The sequence below is a fragment of the Pleurodeles waltl genome, chromosome 1_2 (genome assembly GCF_031143425.1).
Source record: "Pleurodeles waltl isolate 20211129_DDA chromosome 1_2, aPleWal1.hap1.20221129, whole genome shotgun sequence".
Classification (NCBI taxonomy): domain Eukaryota; kingdom Metazoa; phylum Chordata; class Amphibia; order Caudata; family Salamandridae; genus Pleurodeles; species Pleurodeles waltl.
In genome coordinates this window covers 268,588,801-268,606,021 of record NC_090437.1, presented here as the reverse complement: position 1 = coordinate 268,606,021, position 17,221 = coordinate 268,588,801, and the positions used below count along the sequence as shown (strand labels likewise).

The 17,221-nt window shown below is 45.3% G+C and overlaps 1 long non-coding RNA gene across 5 annotated transcripts in view; it reads left to right on the top strand.

Annotated features, from left to right (window-relative positions):
- LOC138299629 (uncharacterized) overlaps positions 1-16,847 on the top strand; it is a 146,753-nt gene extending 129,906 nt beyond the window's left edge. For 4 of the 5 annotated variants that reach the window (XR_011204800.1, XR_011204797.1, XR_011204796.1 and 1 more), the window contains 2 exons: positions 1,080-1,162; positions 13,461-16,847. This is a non-coding gene — a long non-coding RNA (uncharacterized lncRNA). The remainder of the gene's footprint in view (positions 1-1,079; positions 1,163-13,460) is intronic. The other variant, XR_011204799.1, reaches the window with a different exon arrangement.
- Positions 16,848-17,221: the final 374 nt, after the last annotated feature.

Here is a 17,221-nt window from a genome sequence, read left to right as displayed (position 1 = left end):
CAGATGGGCCTATTTTTTTTAGGCACATCTGCCCCCAAGGATGGCAGAAACCACTAATACGCCAGGGAGTTTTGTTTCCCTTTATTGTTTTGTGCTGGGGGGCGCCCCCTTGGGCAAGAGTCGCCCTCCCAAGGTGGCACAGAGCTGTTGGCCGTTTCTGCTGCCTATTTTTTTAGGCCCATCTGCGGGGCAGAATCCACTTAGGCACCAGGGATCTTGTGTGTGTGTGTTTTGTGTGGGGGGTAGCCCCTTTGGCAAGTGTCGCCCCTCAAAGGGGGCACATTACTGATGGCCATTTCTGCCCCCCTCCCCCGGGGGCAGATCGGCCTATTTTTTTGAGGCCTCTCAAGGGGGACAAAAGCCACCAAGAAGTCAGGGAATTTTATTTTCTCCTTTGTTTTTTTGTTCTGGGGGCGCCCCCGTTGACAAGGGTCACCACCCAAAGAGGGCACAGAGCTGTTGGCCATTTCTGCCCCCTTGAGGGCAGATCGGCCTATTTTTTTGGCACCAGGGATCTTGTGTGTGTGTGTTTTGTGTGGGGGAACAGCTCCTTTGGGAAGGGTCGCCCACCAAAGGGAGCACATTACTGATGGCCATTTCTGCCCCCCCTTGGGCCCAAGGGGGGCAGAAGCCACCAAAAAGTCAGGGAAGTGGTTTTTTTGGTTCCCCTTTGTTTTTTTTGTGTGCTGGGGTTGCCCTCCAAAGGGGGCACAGAGCTGTTGGCCATTTCTGCCCCCCTTCGGGGCAGATCAGCCTATCTTTTTAGGCCCATCTGCCCCCAAAGGGGGCAGAATCCATTTGGGCACCAGGGATCTTGTGTGTGTTTGTGTGTGTTTTGTGTGGGGGAGCAACCCCTTTGGCAAGGGTCGCCCCCCAAAGGGGGCACATTACTGATGGCCATTTCTGCCCCCCTTGGGGGAAGATCGGCCTATTATTTTTAGGCCTATCTGCCCCCAAGGGGGGCAGAAGCCACTTAGGCACCAGGGAAAATTTGCAAGTTCTTGGTGAAGGGGTGTTTGTCAACTGGCGAAGTATTTGTATTTGTAATTATAACAGTTTATTTCTTCTTTTTGTTCTAGTTCAAAGCTTTTGCTTCCTTTGCTGCGGATCCTTGCGGTTTTGGCAGTAGTTGTCCTGCAGTTCGCATAGCTGCATGTTTTAGGTGAGTAAAAGCAATTTACTCCAAAGGAGTATTGTGGACATGCATGAATGACATGTTTGTAGGTGGTGTACGAAATGCAGGATTGTGTGTGAAATTGTCCTTAGATTTGTTCACAATGATATTTGTGTTGTCTTATGTCTAATTTGCTTTTCTTTTTTTCTTTTTTGTGGGATATCATTGGTGATTGCTGTGTCTGTGCAGAGTAGTTGCTGGTGAGTCTAGCTTTTTCGGGCAAGTGAGTGGTATAGTGTTTTAGTACATAACTCTTTGTGATAAAGCTACACTTTGTTTATTACTTATTTTAGACAGTGCTGGTTGTTGTTGGCGATCCATTTGTTGTTATAAAGGATCCTGGTTAGCCGTAAGGTGACCGCTCAGCAGGTTGTTGGCATGCTTTTTGAGTTGTCTTCTGACCATGATTATGAGACAGACTCTGCATCTGAGGCAGCGGAGGAAGTGAGAGATTCTGGCAGTGAGTTTTCTGTTCGAGAGGATTTTTCTGATGAGGAAGCCACTCTCAGTGCAGATGAAGGGCAGGTTTTTGAGGAGGACATTAATGTGCCAAGGGTGCAGCAGCCTGGGGCTGAAGGGTTTCCCACTGGAAGACCTGACACCTGGATTGCCCCAAACATGGAGCAGCCACAGTTACCTGCATTTACTGGTCTCCCAGGGTGTAGAGTCAATACGTAAAACTTTTTGCCTGTCAATTTCTTTCACTTGTTTATGGAGGATGTATTTTTGGAAGAGATTGTTGAGCAGACTAATTTGTATGCAGAGCAATATTTGAGGGACAACGCTGCCAGACTTAGGCCTCAGTCTAAAGCTACCCAGTGGGTTCCCACAAATCTGGAAGAGATGAAAAAGTTTTTAGGTTTGACTTTTTTGATGGGGTTGACAAGGAAGCCGTCACTGGCTTCTTATTGGTCTACTAGTCCCTTGATGGCAACCGCTATACTTCCTAAAACCATGACTCTTAGGGGCATATTTATACTCTGTTTGCGCCAAATGTGCGTCAACATTTTTGACGTACATTCAGCGCAAACCTTGCCCCATATTTATACTATGACGCCCGACCCCGCGGACGTGAAAAATCCTCTGTGTGTGTAATTTTTTGGATGCGGGAAACCGTCTTGCGTTAATGGCATGCAAGGTAAGCATTCCCTTCCAAAAAATGACTTTAAGGCCTGTGTGCCTTATTTATACTCCCACGTCATTTTGACGCACAGAAGGGGGCGGGCCTTAAAAAACAGCTCATAGCCTGAAGTGCGCCGTTTTTTAACGCCTGGGTGAGGGGAGGTTAAGGGACCTATGGGCTCAGTTCCATGGTCTCTGACTCTGGAAGCAGTCCAGAGGTGCGCTTCCCTGCCCCCAGGGACACCCCCTGCCACCCTCGCCCACCCCTGGAGGACACCCATGGATGGGGGGACCCATCCCAGGTAGGTACAGGTAAGGTGGGGTAAGTATAATTTTTTTATTTTTTTAAAGTGCCATAGCGGGCCTATTTTGGCCCCCACTGCACGCCACTGTGCCCAATGACCATGCCCAGGGGACAGAAGTCCGCTGGGCATGGCCATTGGGCAAGGGGGCATGACTCCTGTCTTTACTAAGACAGGAGTCATTTCAATGGGGGTTGTGCATCAAAAAATGGTGCAAGTCCGGTTTGAGACATGATTTTTAAGTCAAACCTGACTTGCACCATTTTTTTACGCACAACCCCCATTTTCCCCTACGCCGGCGCTGCCTGGTTTGAGTAATTTTTTTGTACTCCGGCTAACGTCAATCCTTAAATAAGGTGCCCGCCTGGTGCGTGGGAATGGCGTTAGCGGCGGTACATTTTTTGACGCAAACCAGCGCCGACGCTGGTTTGCGTCAAAAAGTATAAATATCTAATCTAATCTAATCTAATCACTATTCGCTTCCTCTTTGGATGCTGCATTTTGTTGACAATGCTTTAGCCTTGCCATGAGATCACCCTGATTCTGACCGTCTTTTTAAGATTAGGTCTGTCCTTGACCATTTTGTAGATCTGTTTTCAAAGGTGTATGTTCCAGGCAAAGAGATAAGTTTGGACGAGTCTTTGGTCCTGTTCAAGTGGCCTTTGGTTTTTAAGCAGTACATTCTTGGCAAGAGGGCACAGTAGGAAATTAAATTGTATATGCTGTCCAAAAGTAGTACAGGATACGTGTATAATTTCTGGGTCTACACTGGTAGGGATTCCAGTATTGACCCCCCCTGGTTGTCTGCCCACTTTTGGAGTTATCGAGAAAATTGTGTGGGAACTTGGTAGATGACTGTTTAACAAAGGTCACCATTTGTATGTAGATAATTTCTACACTGGAGAGCAGTTGTTCAAGGAGTTGTTTAGAGTGGACACTGTTGCTTGTGGCACAATCCGTTCTAACTGGAAAGTCTATCCAAGGGAGCTTGTCTGTAAAAAACTTGAGAGGGGACAGTGCAGTGCCTTGCGCAATAATGAGCTGCTAGCTCTGAAATTTTCAGACAGGAGGGATGTGTACATGCTAACTACCATCCATGATGAGAGTACTTCCCCTGTGACTGTGGGTCAGGTTGCCGAAGTGCGCAAACCTGCGTGCATTTTGGACTACAATAAGCACATGGGTGGTTTTGATAGAGTAGATGGAACCTTACACTGCTCTTCGTAAGTCTTACGTGTGGTATAAAAGGTTGGCCATACATTTATTTCATTTGGCACCTTTAAATGCTTTTATTGTGTTCAAGGATTGTTCACCTGAGTCAAGGATGACAATTGTTAAATTTCAGGAGTCAGGGATAGAGAGCCTTATTGTGGTGGAACAGGCAAGAGTTCCTAGAATAGCATTGATGGAGGATGTGGCTAAATTGAAAGATCACCACTTTCCAGATCACATTTCTCCTACTCCCAAAAAAGACTTAACCACTAAGAAATGTAGAGCATGTGCCCGAAGAGGTATCCATAGGGAGAGACAGATGTACTGCCCTGATTGCCTTTCAAAGCCTGGGCTGTGTGTGGCCAGCTGTTTCAGGAGTTCCCACACCCCAAAAACATTTTGGGAAATACCATGAGCGTAAACTGCCTGTTTTATATTTTCAGATGCTCAGTTTCACATTTCTGTCATGTTTTCAGTTAGAGCTTTTGTGTTTGTAGTTTTGTACTTATTTTATAATTAGGTAATGGTTTCTTTGTTGTTTATAAACAAAAAACAGTGGTGGCGGTGAGTTTGGGGTGGCGCTTGGCTGGTGGTGTGTGTGGGGTGGCACTTTGCTGGCGGTGTGCGTGGGGTGGAGCTTGGCTGGTGGTCTGCATGGGGTGGTGCTTGGCAGGGGGTGTGCTTAGAGTGGAGCTTGGCTGGCAGTGCCAACCAAACATCAGTCCACAAACTCCCATCAGCTAGTGTGATTACTGTATTAGGCATGTGGGCGTATGTAAGTGATGGGCACTTCAGTGGCGCTGTCTGTCGATGCAAGTGTTTTAATGTGCTGGGCCCGTGGATGGCGGCGTGAATGGTCTTGTCCATGTCATGTATGAAAAGTGTGTGAATGGACTGTACCGGCTTTACAGCTCACAAGCTGTGAGTCTTTGGTTCCGTTTTTTGGCCTTTCAATTATTAACAGTGCATTTCATTTTTGTGAAATGTCTTTTGATGTACTGAACCATCACTCACCCTCGTGCCAAATCAAACCAGTATGTGTGGTAAAAATGACAAAACATTCTCCGCTGTAGTCAGGCGTTGCAGCACACCTGTGATACACTAGGGCCCATATTTATACTTTTTCAGCACCGCATTTGGGTCATTTTTGGATGCAAAAGCGGCGCAAACTTACAAAATACAATTGTATTTTGTAAGTTTGCGCCGCTTTTGTATCAAAAAGGTGGCGCAAATGCGGTGCTAAAAAAGTGTAAATATGGGCCTAGGTGTCTCAGGTGGGACCCCGATGATGAAGCATGCCACCAGCTTGGTTGGTGGGTAAGGTTTTTTTTTCAACATAGCCTAAGCGCGTTTCTTTTCACAATTTTAGTGTTTGGAACATCACAGAAGTACGTGGACACACCAAAATGATATATTACAAAACTACCTGTGTTTGGGGGGAGGGGGCACCTATGTTTTTGTTCCCGGGAGTGGCCTTCATCTACGGAACCCTACCAAACCCTGACATTTTTAAAACTGGACACTCCAAGGAGTCCAGGGAGGTATGGCTTGCGTGGATCCCCCAACATTTTCTTACCCAGACTCCTATGCAAACCTCAAAATTTGTTTATAAAAAGCATATTTTCCTCACTTTTCTTTGTAGGATTACTGCTCTGGCACAAATTTCCTACTCCTCAGTGTTCCCCTCAGTCTCCCAAGTAAAATGATACCTCACTTGTGTAGGTCCCCAAAGCAGAGTCAGCCTAAAGATGTATAAAAGGAAAATATGTGCTTATCAACTCGCTGTGCTATACCCTCACTCTCTACAGGTTTTTGGCCTTTTTCTGTTGCAGGCACCTGGGCCCCTACACAAGTGAGATATCTTTTTATTGTGAGACTTGGGGAGCGCTGGATGGAAGGAAATGTGTGGCTCCTCCCAGGTTCCAGAACTTTCTGTCACCAAAATCTGAGGAAAAGGTATTTTTTTAGCCAAACTTTGAGGTTTGCAATGTATTCTGGGAAATAAAACACTGGTGGATCAACGTAAGTCACACATCCCTGGACTTTCTCAAGTGTCTAGTTTTCAGAAATGTTCGGGTTTGATAGGTTTCCCTATATGACTGCTGAGCCCAGGACCAAAAACGCAGGTGCCCTCACCCCCGCCCCGAAAAACAGTCCATTTTGTATTTGATCATTTTGATGTGTTCACATAGGGTTTTGGGGCATTTCCTTTCACAGGCACTAGCCCTACCCACAGAAGTGAGGTACCATTTTTATTGGGAGACTTGGAGGGACACTGGGTGGAAGGAAATTTGTGGTTCCTTTCAGGTTCCAGAACTTTCTGTCACCGAAATGTGAGGAAAAAGTGTTTTTAGCCAAATTTTGAGGTTTGTAAAGGATTCTGGGTAACAGAACCTGGTGAAAGCCCCACAAGTCACCCCATCTTGGATTCCCCTAGGTGTCTAGTTTAAAAAAATGTACAGGTTTGGTGGGGTTTCCTTAGGTGCCGGCTAAGTTTGGTAGGTTTCCCTAGATCCTAGATGGCTAGAGGCCAAAATCCACAGCTAGGCACTTTGCAAAAAACAGCTCTGTTTTCTTTGGTAAAATGTGATGTGTCCACGTTGTGTTTTGTGGCATTTCTTGTAGCGGGCACTAGGCCTACTTCACAAGTGTGGTATCATTTTTATCGGCAAACTTGGGGAAACGCTCGGTGGAAGGAAATTTGTGGCTCTTCTTAGATTCCACAACTTTCTGTCACTCAAATGTGAGGAAAAAGTGTTTTGTTAGCCAAATTTTGAGGTTTGCAAAGGATTCTGGGTAACAGAACCTGGTGAAAGCCCCACAAGTCACCCCATCTTGGATTCCCCTAGGTGTCTAGTTTTAAAAAATTTACAGGTTTGGTGGGGTTTCCTTAGGTGCCGGCTGAGTCAAAGGCCAAAATCCACAGCTAAGCACTTTGCAACAAACAGCTCTGTTTTCTTTGGGAAAATGTGATGTGTCCAGGTTTTGTTTTGGGGCATTTCCTGTCGCGGGCACTAGGCCTACCCACACAAGTGAGGTACCATTTTTATCGGGAGACTTCGGGGAACGCTGGGTGGAAGGAAATTTGTGGCTCCTCTCAGATTCCAGGACTTTCTGTCACCAAAATGTGAGGAAAAAGTGTTTTTTAGCAACGTTTTGAGGTTTGCAAAAGATTCTGGGTAACAGAACCTGGTGAGAGCCCCACAAGTCACCCCATCTTGGATTTCCCTAGGTGTCTAGTTTTAAAAAAAGCACAGGTTTGGTAGGTTTCCCTAGGTGCCGGCTGAGCTAGATGCCAAAATCCACAGCTAGGCACTTTACAAAAAACAGCTCTGTTTTCTTTGGGAAAATGTGATGTGTCCACGTTGTGTTTTGGGGCATTTCCTGTCGCAGGAACTAGGCCCTACCGACACAAGTGAGGTACCATTTTTATCAGGAGACTTGGGGAAACACTCGGTGGAAGGAAATTTGTGGTTCCTCTCAGATTCCAGAACTTTCTGTCACCGAAATGTGAGGAAAAAGTGTTTTTTTAGCCAAATGTTGAAGTTTGCAAAGGATTCTGGGTAATAGAACCTGGTGAGAGCCCCACAAGTCACCCTATCTTGGATTCCTCTAGGTGTCTACTTTTAAAAAATGAACAGGTTTGGTAGGGTTTCCTTGGGCCGGCGGAGCCAGAGGCCAAAATCCACAGCTAGGCACTTTGCAACAAACAGCTCTGTTTTCTTTGGGAAAATGTGATGTGTCCATGTTGTGTTTTGGGGCATTTCCTGCCACGGGCACTAGGCCTACCCACACAAGTGAGGTACCATTTTTATCGGGAGACTTGGGGGAACGCTTGGTGGAAGGAAATTTGTGGCTCCTCTCAGATTCCAGAACTTTCAGTCACTGAAATGTGAGGAAAATGTGTTTTTTTAGCCAAATTTTGAGGTTTGCAAAGGATTCTGGGTAACAGAACCTGGTGAGAACCCCACAAGTCACCCCATCCTGGATTTCCTGAGGTGTCTAGTTTTCAAAAAATGCCCAGGTTTGGTAGGTTTCCCTAGGTGCCGGCTGAGCTAGAGGCCAAAATCCACAGCTAGGCACTTTGCAAAAAACACGTCAGATTTCAATGTAAAAATGTGATGTGTCTATGTTGCGTTTCCTGTCACGAGCATTAGGCCTACCCACGCAAGTGAGGTACCATTTTTATCGGGAGACTTGGGGGAACACAGAATAGCAAAACAAGTGTTATTGCCCCTTGTCTTTCTCTACATTTTTTCCTTCCAAATGAAAGACAGTGTGTAAAAAAGACATCTATTTGAGAAACGCCTTATAATTCATATGCTAGTATGGGCACCCCGGAATTCAGAGATGTACAAATAACCACTGCTTATCAACACCTTATCTTGTGCCCATTTTGGAAATACAAAGGTTTTCTTGATAACTATTTTTCACTCTTTATATTTCAGCAAATGAATTGCTGTATACCCAGTATAGAATGAAAACCCATTGCAAGGTGTAGCTCATTTATTGGCACTGGGTACCTACGGTTCTTGATGAACCTACAAGCCCTATATATCCCTGCAACCAGAAGAGTCCTGCAGACGTAACTGTATATTGCTTTTCAAAAACCTGACATAGTAGGAAAAAGTTACAGAGTAAAACGTGGAGAAAAATTGAAGTTTTTTTACCTCAATTTCAGTATTTTTTCATTTCAGCTGTTATTTTCTGTATGAAACCCTTGTAGGATCTACACAAATTACCCCTTGCGGAATTCAGAATTTTGTCTACTTTCCAGAAATGGTTAGCTTACCGGTTTTCACTCATTTCTGTCACTAACTGGAAGGAGGATGAAAGCACAAAAAATAGTAAAAATGGGGTATGTCCTAGTAAAATGCTCATATTGTGTTGAAAAATTGGGTTTTCTGATTCAAGTCTGCCTGTTCCTGAAAGCTGGGAAGATGGTGATTTTATCACTGCAAACCTTTTGTTGAAGCCATTGTCAGGGAAAAAAGCCTTCTTCCCTTTTAAAAAAAAAAAAACCGAAAGGTTTGCTTTATTTTGGCTATTTTCTTGGTCTCCTTCAGGGGAACCCACAAACTCTGGGTACCTCTAGAATCCCTAGGATGTTGGAAAAAAGGACACAAATTTTGCGTGGGTAGCTTATGTAGACAAAACGTTATGAGGGTCTAAGCACAAACTGTCCCAAATAGCCAAAAAAAGGCCTGGCACCTTAAGAGGAAAAGGCCTGGCAGCGAAGGGGTTAAAAAGAGTCTAGAGTTTCTGCAGTTACCCTGTAGCTTGACCTTAATTCAGTACATCAAAGACTTTCTGATCACAGCAGTGAAAAGGGAAGCCCGTAGACAAGACACAATTGCTCTGCTCAAACACTTGGCTGAGAATGGGTATATAGTTTCCCCTGAAAAAGTAGAGTATTGTCAAAATGAAGTGTACCTGAGATATCAGTTAGAGAAGGGAGTCCCATAAACTTATTGAAATGGTCCTTAAGATGAAGTTCCCAGTCACACAGATAGAAGTATGAATGTTCTTAAGCATGGTTAGCTATTGCTGACAATGGATCCCAAACTTTTATTTTATAAGAAATTCTTTACGGAGGCTGATGTACACTGATGTCAGTGACCATTACCAAAAGATGACAAAAGCATGGAAATCTTTCAGGGGCTTTAAAATGTACCTTGCATTGCACAAGCTTTTGGAATGTCAGACTACACTAAAGAATTTGTTTTCTTTTGCCATGCGGTTGGGCTTATCCATGCAAACACAGACCCATGACGAGACAAAGGTGCCCCATTGGGTATTTTTAGTAACTTTTAATACAGTAGCTGCAGCATTACCTGGTTGTCTCAAAGTGGTTTTAGCTGTGAGCCTTAGCATTCAACAAACAGAAGGGATAGTGATGAGCTACCCACTGATTGTAATAGCACCCCATTCAGTTAAAATCCTTATGACTTGCATATGCACCCATTTGACAAACGGACGCTTTACCCACTATGAGATAATTATTCTGAGTGCTTAGAATCAAATCAAATCATTAACATTTATAAAGCGCGCTACTCACCCGTGCGGGTCTCAAGGCGCTAGAGGGGAAAGGGGGGGTTATCGCTGCTCGAACAGCCAAGTCTTTAGGAGTCTCCGGAAAGCGGAGTGGTCCTGGGTGGTCCTGAGGCTGGTGGGGAGGGAGTTCCAGGTCTTGGCCGCCAGGAAGGAGAAAGATCTCCCACCCGCCGTGGAGCGGCAGGTGCGAGGGACGGCAGCAAGTGCGAGGCCAGCGGAGCGGAGGGGGCGGGTGGGGACGTAGAAGCTGAGGCGTCTGTTGAGGTATTCCGGTCCCTTGTTGTGGAGGGCTTTGTGTGCGTGGGTGAGAAGACGGAAGGTGATCCTTTTGCTGACTGGGAGCCAATGCAGGTGTCTCAGGTGTGCGGAGATGTGGCTGTTGCGGGGTACGTCGAGGATGAGGCGGGCCGAGGCGTTTTGGATGCGTTGCAGGCGGTTTTGGAGTTTGGCGGTGGTCCCGGCGTAGAGGGTGTTGCCGTAGTCCAGGCGACTCGTGACAAGGGCGTGGGTCACGGTTTTTCTGGTGTCGGCGGGGATCCAGCGGAAGATCTTGCGGAGCATGCGGAGAGTGAGGAGGCAGGCGGAGGACACGGCGTTGACTTGCTTGGTCATGGTGAGAAGAGGGTCCAAGATGAAGCCGAGGTTGCGGGCGTGGTCTGCGGGGGTCGGTGCGGTGCCGAGGGCCGTGGGCCACCAGGAGTCGTTCCAGGCGGACGGGGTGTTGCCGAGGATGAGGACTTCCGTTTTTTCAGAGTTCAGCTTTAGGCGGCTGAGCCTCATCCAATCTGCGACGTCCTTCATACCCTCTTGTAGGTTGGTCTTGGCGCTGGCGGGGTCCTTGGTGAGGGAGAGTACAAGTTGGGTGTCGTCGGCGTAGGAGGTGATGATGATGTCGTGCTTGCGTACGATGTCGGCGAGGGGGCTCATGTAGACATTGAAGAGTGTCGGGCTGAGCGATGAGCCTTGAGGTACGCCGCAGATGATCTTGGTGGGTTCTGAGCGAAACGGAGGGAGGTAAACTCTTTGGGAGCGGTTAGCGAGGAAGGAGGCGATCCAGTCCAGGGCCTGGCCTTGGATCCCGGTGGAGCGTAGGCGGGTGATTAGGGTGCGGTGACAGACGGTGTCAAAGGCAGCCGAGAGGTCGAGGAGAATGAGGGCGACTGTTTCACCGTTGTCCATCAGGGTTCTGATGTCGTCTGTGACTGAGATGAGGGCGGTTTCCGTGCTGTGGTTGGTTCGGAATCCGGTTTGTGAAGGGTCGAGCAGGTTGTTGTCTTCCAGGAAGGTGGTCAGCTGTTTGTTGACGGTCTTTTCTATTACCTTGGCTGGGAAAGGTAGAAGAGAGATGGGGCGGAAGTTTTTCAGGTCGCTTGGGTCAGCCGTAGGTTTCTTTAGTAGGGCGTTGACTTCAGCGTGCTTCCAGCATTCGGGGAAGGTAGCAGAAGAAAAAGAAGAGTTGATGACGGTCTGGAGGTGCGGGGCGATGATGTCGTCGGCTTTGTTAAAGATGAAGTGCGGGCAGGGGTCCGAAGGGGCGCCGGAGTGGATAGAGTTCATGATGGATTTGGTTTCTTCCGTGTTGATGTGGGTCCAGTTGTTGAGGGTGATGTCCGGGGAAGCGGGTTCAGTGGTGTGTGGTTGGGTCTGGTGTCCGAAGCTGTCGTGGAGGTCGCTGATCTTGCGATGGAAGAAAGTGGCGAGGGATTCGCACAAATCCTGTGAGGGCGTGACGGCGTTGGCGCTGGGGTTGGAGAACTCTTTGACGATGCTGAAGAGTTCTCTGCTGTTGTGGCTGTTTTTGTCTAGTCTGTCGGTGAAAAAGTTCCTTTTGGCAGTGCGGATCAGGTGGTGGTGTTCGCGTGTAGCGTTCTTGAGGGCGGTCATGTTGTCAGCGGTGTGGTCCTTGCGCCAGGCCTTCTCAAGGGCACGACAAGTTTTCTTTGATTCTTTGAGGGTGTCAGAGAACCAGAGAGGTTTTTTGGTGTTGGTCTGTCGATGCGTGCGTTTGAGGGGAGCAAGGTTGTCAGCGCAGTTGGAGATCCAGTTTGTGAGGTTGAGAGCTGCGTCGTTGGGGTCGGTGGTGAGGGTGGGTTGGTTGGCGGCGAGAGCGGAGAAGAGTTGCTCTTCAGGGATCTTGTTCCACTGTCGATGAGGGATGGGTTGAGTGCGGAGGTGGGAGGTCTCGCGTCGGAATGTGAAGTGGACGCAGCTGTGGTCGGTCCAGTGTAGGGAAGAGGTGTGGCTGAAGAAGACGAATGTAGAAGAATGTCTCTATCAGAATATGTAATATCCTAATCCTTGCTTCTCTATCACCAACTCCAGAGGGAGATGAGGAGCGGGATTTTGACCCCGACTGTGTAAGTGTTAATGAGTTATGCATGAAACCAAGGCCTGATCATTTCCTTTTTGTTCAAGCGTCCTGTCTGAGAGACCAACCCAGCACTCTAAGGGCTGCGATGCTATGTGCACCCTAAGTGGGGTTGTAGAAGCACCCTACCTGTGCCATGTAACATCTGCACGAGTATCTAAATTAATTTCCCTTACATCATAAGTACATCAGAAGGCTCACAAGTTACTCTTTATACTGACAGCCAGTATGGATTCAGTGTTGTGCATGACATCGGGAAGTTGTGGTTTGCAGAGAGGTTTCATGACCTCCACTGAGCACCTTATCAGAAGTGGCACATATGTCTGTAATCTATTGGAAGCCTTGCTATTGTTACAGTGGTGAAGTGTGCTGAACACAAGTGTGGCAATGACCTTGTCACCAGAGGCAAGTGCTATGCAGACACAATCGCACAATATTGTGCTCTTGAGTCCAGCACTTTTTACATGGATGAGTTATGCAATGCAGCAGGAGAAACTGTGTCAAATATGCTGCACGATCCAACACGTTGGGAGGGATGGGATGGTGTTTACTTTTAAACAATATTGGCACAATCCCTATTTTCGATCAATGGCAGAGAATTTATGCTAATGTTTTGCTTCTTCTCAGAAATAAAATGTGACAAAAACAGTTGTGGTGACCATTTTAACCATCTCCAGATCAATTTTGTGGAGATGCCTTGATGTAACCAACTGAAGTATATACTTGTAATTGTGTATTTATTTTTCACATGAGTTGAGGAATATCTCACCAGGAGATGTGACAGTCTAGCAGTTGCCAAACTACTGTTGCAAGAGTTGATACTGCGATACAGGATGCCAGCTCATCTTGAATCAGATCTAGGAAGTCGATTCAAGAATGAGGTAAGGAATGCAGTTGCTATGCACAGCACTAGGGATAGACTAGAGATTTATTTGTGGCTCTAGACCTGAAGCCTCAATCATCTTATAGACTGAATAGGATTATCAAAGCTAAATTGGCCAAGACCTGCACCTCTACTTCTCTAAAATGGCTAGATTCACTTCCTTTGGTATTGATAAGCATTTGAAGTACCTCCTACAGACAAACAGGATTATCACCTCACAAGGTGTTGATGGGAAGGGCCAAGTGATTTCTTTCTTTTCCTGCAGGTGCTCTTGTAAATAGCACAGATGATCTGGTTCTTGAGTACTGAAAGGGATTGACTGACATGATACATTCTATCTCCCAGCAGGTTGATGCTGCTACTGCGGATGTCCCAGAGTCTCCACAGGTAATCTGAACCCCGGCGATTGGGTGCACATAAAGAAACATGTCCACAAGTCCTGTCTGGAGGAGCACTGGAAAGGCCCATATCAGGTGATCCTGGTCACCAACACTGCCATCAATTGTACTGGCTTGCTGAACTGGGTACATGGCTCCATACCAAGAGGGTAAGATAGGAAGAGGAAGAAGAGGAGCCAAGATCCACTAATTTCTTGAGTCTACCTAGGTTCAAAATTTCTGAGTCCTCGGAAGAAGAGGTAGACCAGTCTGAGGGCTCACAGTCTCCGGCAGTAAAATATCAACAGGCACGAGAGCTAGTCTAGAATCTAGTTATCCCAGTGACAACTGCAACCCCAACCACTGGATTAAGAATACGCATTCATAGAGACAGTGAAGACTCGTGGAAAGCTGAATCAGACCTGCCTGAGTAGAGATCGCAGGAATCAGATAGTGTTATGGCCAGAGAAGGTTCCGCCTCTGAGAGTGAATCAGCTTAATCAAAGTCAGAAATCACAAGCACCTCTAAGGATCGAGGCTTGACTGAGGAAGGCTAGCCAGAGACTACAACAAGCCGAAAGAGACTGTTGATGACTTAAAAAAGACCAGAAACAATAAGAGAATTTAGTGAGCTAAAAGAACTACAACTTGGTGAACAAACTGATATTGTCGATGAGAGCATAGATTTGACAACTCCCAAACAAACCAACAGAGAGAAAAAAGTCAATCAAAAGTACACAGGTCCAGGTTGGAAACACCTTGCAAGAATCAAAATTGGATCTGATGTCTGTCTGACTGACATTGATGAACGTCTCTGAGGCCAGGGCAATTGCACAGGGAACTTACTTACTCAAATCACTGAAAAATGTTGAAAGGGATGATTAGAGAGCTAGGATAACTGTCAGAGGTCATTAGAGGCTTAGTCCATCAGCTGACGAAGAATAAAAATCCCTGTAGCTTTTTGCAATAGGTTAGTGACGATTCGGCAGAGATCGAAGGATCAATTGCTTCATTCTCAGATTACAGTCTATTCTCTTGATCTGATTTAATATAACATGGTGCAGCAACACTCCAGGTTTATACTTGTATTTCTGGCAGTTGCCATGTCTGTTTCTATGGTTGGATGGGTGTTGGGCAACTATCTATTAGGTGGAGATGTTCTTCATACTCCGGTAAACAATTAAACTTGTTGTCAGTAAAACAGGGCATGAAAGCAAAATTTCACACGTTCCGCATTATGAGTGTTTATAGCTATAATGTATATTTTCAGATGTTAGCTAAGTATGCGAAAGCTATGCAGGTGGAAAATGTCTTCGTCTCCTCCTACCTCCCAGCCTCTGCAGCTAAAGCGACAGCATATTTCTATTCAACTCTGTCAAATTCCTTTTCCTGCTCTGCCTTTCTAAATCTATATTATCAGCAGAATTTTATTAAGTTCTATTCTGATTATGACAAGCCTTTAGAACATGTACCAATAGTGGCTGATGCTAATTTGTATTTGTTTGCTACTGAACATATTTAGCGTTCAGGGAGCATACTTGAGCAGCATGAGTATATGATGAAATTCTTCACTCCTGTAACTAACATGAGCACTACTAATCAAAGCATGAATGGCGTAACCTGTAAATTAGTGAAGATGAGAGAGTTTTCTTAGATGAATTGAACAAGAGGATAAGATCAGATGCAGGAAAAGGGGACAAGACATTTAGTCCAGGGCACAATATTAGTAAGGGCAGAGAGATTGTAAAGGAATCGCCCCTATGATTGAGCATTGACATTGCCAAGAAGGGAACCTTTTGTATTATAATAAAGCAGCATAGAAACAAAACTGTTGCGGTACTGGAATTCAGTGAATGTGAGCATAGTTATTTGGTCAAAGGCAGGACCTTTGCCAAATTAGAGGTGTGTAAAAAAAGCATATATTATGTGTGTGGTAAGTCAGTTTACTTCCAGTTACCACATAATTGGGAGGTAGTTGTTTCGCAGCTTTAGACTGCCCCAGAATCTATCACACTGGGCTAGTTTACCCCTTGATCACTACAAAAATCAAAGTAAGCAAAGCTTGAAGCAGATCCCTAGCAATATTTTCGGACTGTATTAAAAGATGTTAAGATTAGAAAGCTATGGACTTGAGTAGATTGGCTTGCAACTAATACAGTAAGGTCCCTAACAGTGAATAATGAAGAATTGCTTCCTATGAGAGCTATGATTATGCAGAACCTCTTTGCTTCAGATTGGTTTCTCACAAAGGAAGGTGGAGTCTACAAACAAATTCACGCTCTGGAATGCTGCGCCTGTATCCTGAATATAGACAACCAGCATAATATTTATGCAGCTAACATTGCAAATATTACACATGAACTAAATCAATTGGAAGAGACAGGTGCCTGGGAAGGAACAGGCTGTTCATTTGGGTCTATTTTAAGGGACTTTGCTAAGATAGGAGAATGGCTTGATTTAACTCCTCTTTTGATTATACTCAGTGTTGCATGTGTGAATCTCTTCCTAAAAGTTTGTAAGGAAATTTCATCATGCAGTGGGAAGCACTGTGTGTTTAAGAAGCTGTCAGCAATGAGAGAAAGACAAAATAAGATAATTGATGTGAAGTTCAGAGATGTGCAACATGACATACATGAAATGCTGAAGGACTTGGGAAAGTCCAAAGAAAACCCAAACTTGATTAATGCTGTATTGTAATATGCAGAGGAATGATTTAGAAATCATCAGAGGGAGGGTTGTGAGAGATGCTTTTCTCTTATTCTTAGCTTTAAATGTATTAGAAAGCAAGCTTGCACTTTCTTCCATCTTGAACTAATGGTGCAGTGCACCACATGATATTTAATATTGTTGTTTTCCTGCTCTAAATAAAGAATTGTGAGCTTCACACTGAAAATCGGTGAGTGTTTCACAAGGGTTTTCACCACGCTGTACCTAACCAAGGACATCCTAACTGTCTCTAACTATCGCTTATTGAATATATCAATTATTGTGCTTAAATAAACTGTGAAAACAACTGAATTTAATGCAATAGTATTATGGGAGAATCTTCAAATGTATTTCGTAGTAAAATGTTTCTTCTTGCTCAATTCTCTTTGGTGCATATCCTGAGAACCATGTACTCGTGAAGTACTGTATGAAAAGCTTTGTCCAAATTCCTATAAAATTACATATCTTTCCTTTGTAAATGAAACACCATTTCCCCCTTCTTACAAGGTGAACCTATGCTGGATTTTACAAAGAACTTTACTTAGTTCTTTCTACTTTTTTACTTGTAAATGCTTTGCTGTTAACTTTATCAATGCATATTTCATGTATTTTGCCTATTAATTGGTTATTTAAACCTCTACAATTCTGACCCATGTCTGTCATTTTTACTGAGGATGCTTCTGTTCTGATTATTGTTCTGAGCTTACATGCAATAGGCACAGGTCCAAACAGGGAACAACAAAGTCTGTATGGGGATTATAGTGTTCCCCGTCCGAGCCGTTGGCTCGCACTTGGTAAAATTATGAAAGACGGGTCTGTGCACTGACAACTTACATTGGTGTCCTCCTGCTCCCAGTCTTCTTCATTCTCTTCCAGGTCCCTCTGTGCCTTTAGGAGTTGGTCCTCCTCCTAGTTCTGTTTCAAGTCCTCCTTTTCTCGGCTGTTTTGGACCTCCTGATTCTCATTCCGGCCAAGGTCTAACTAATTCTGGTCACCCTAGTACTAGTTTCCTGTATCTGGTGC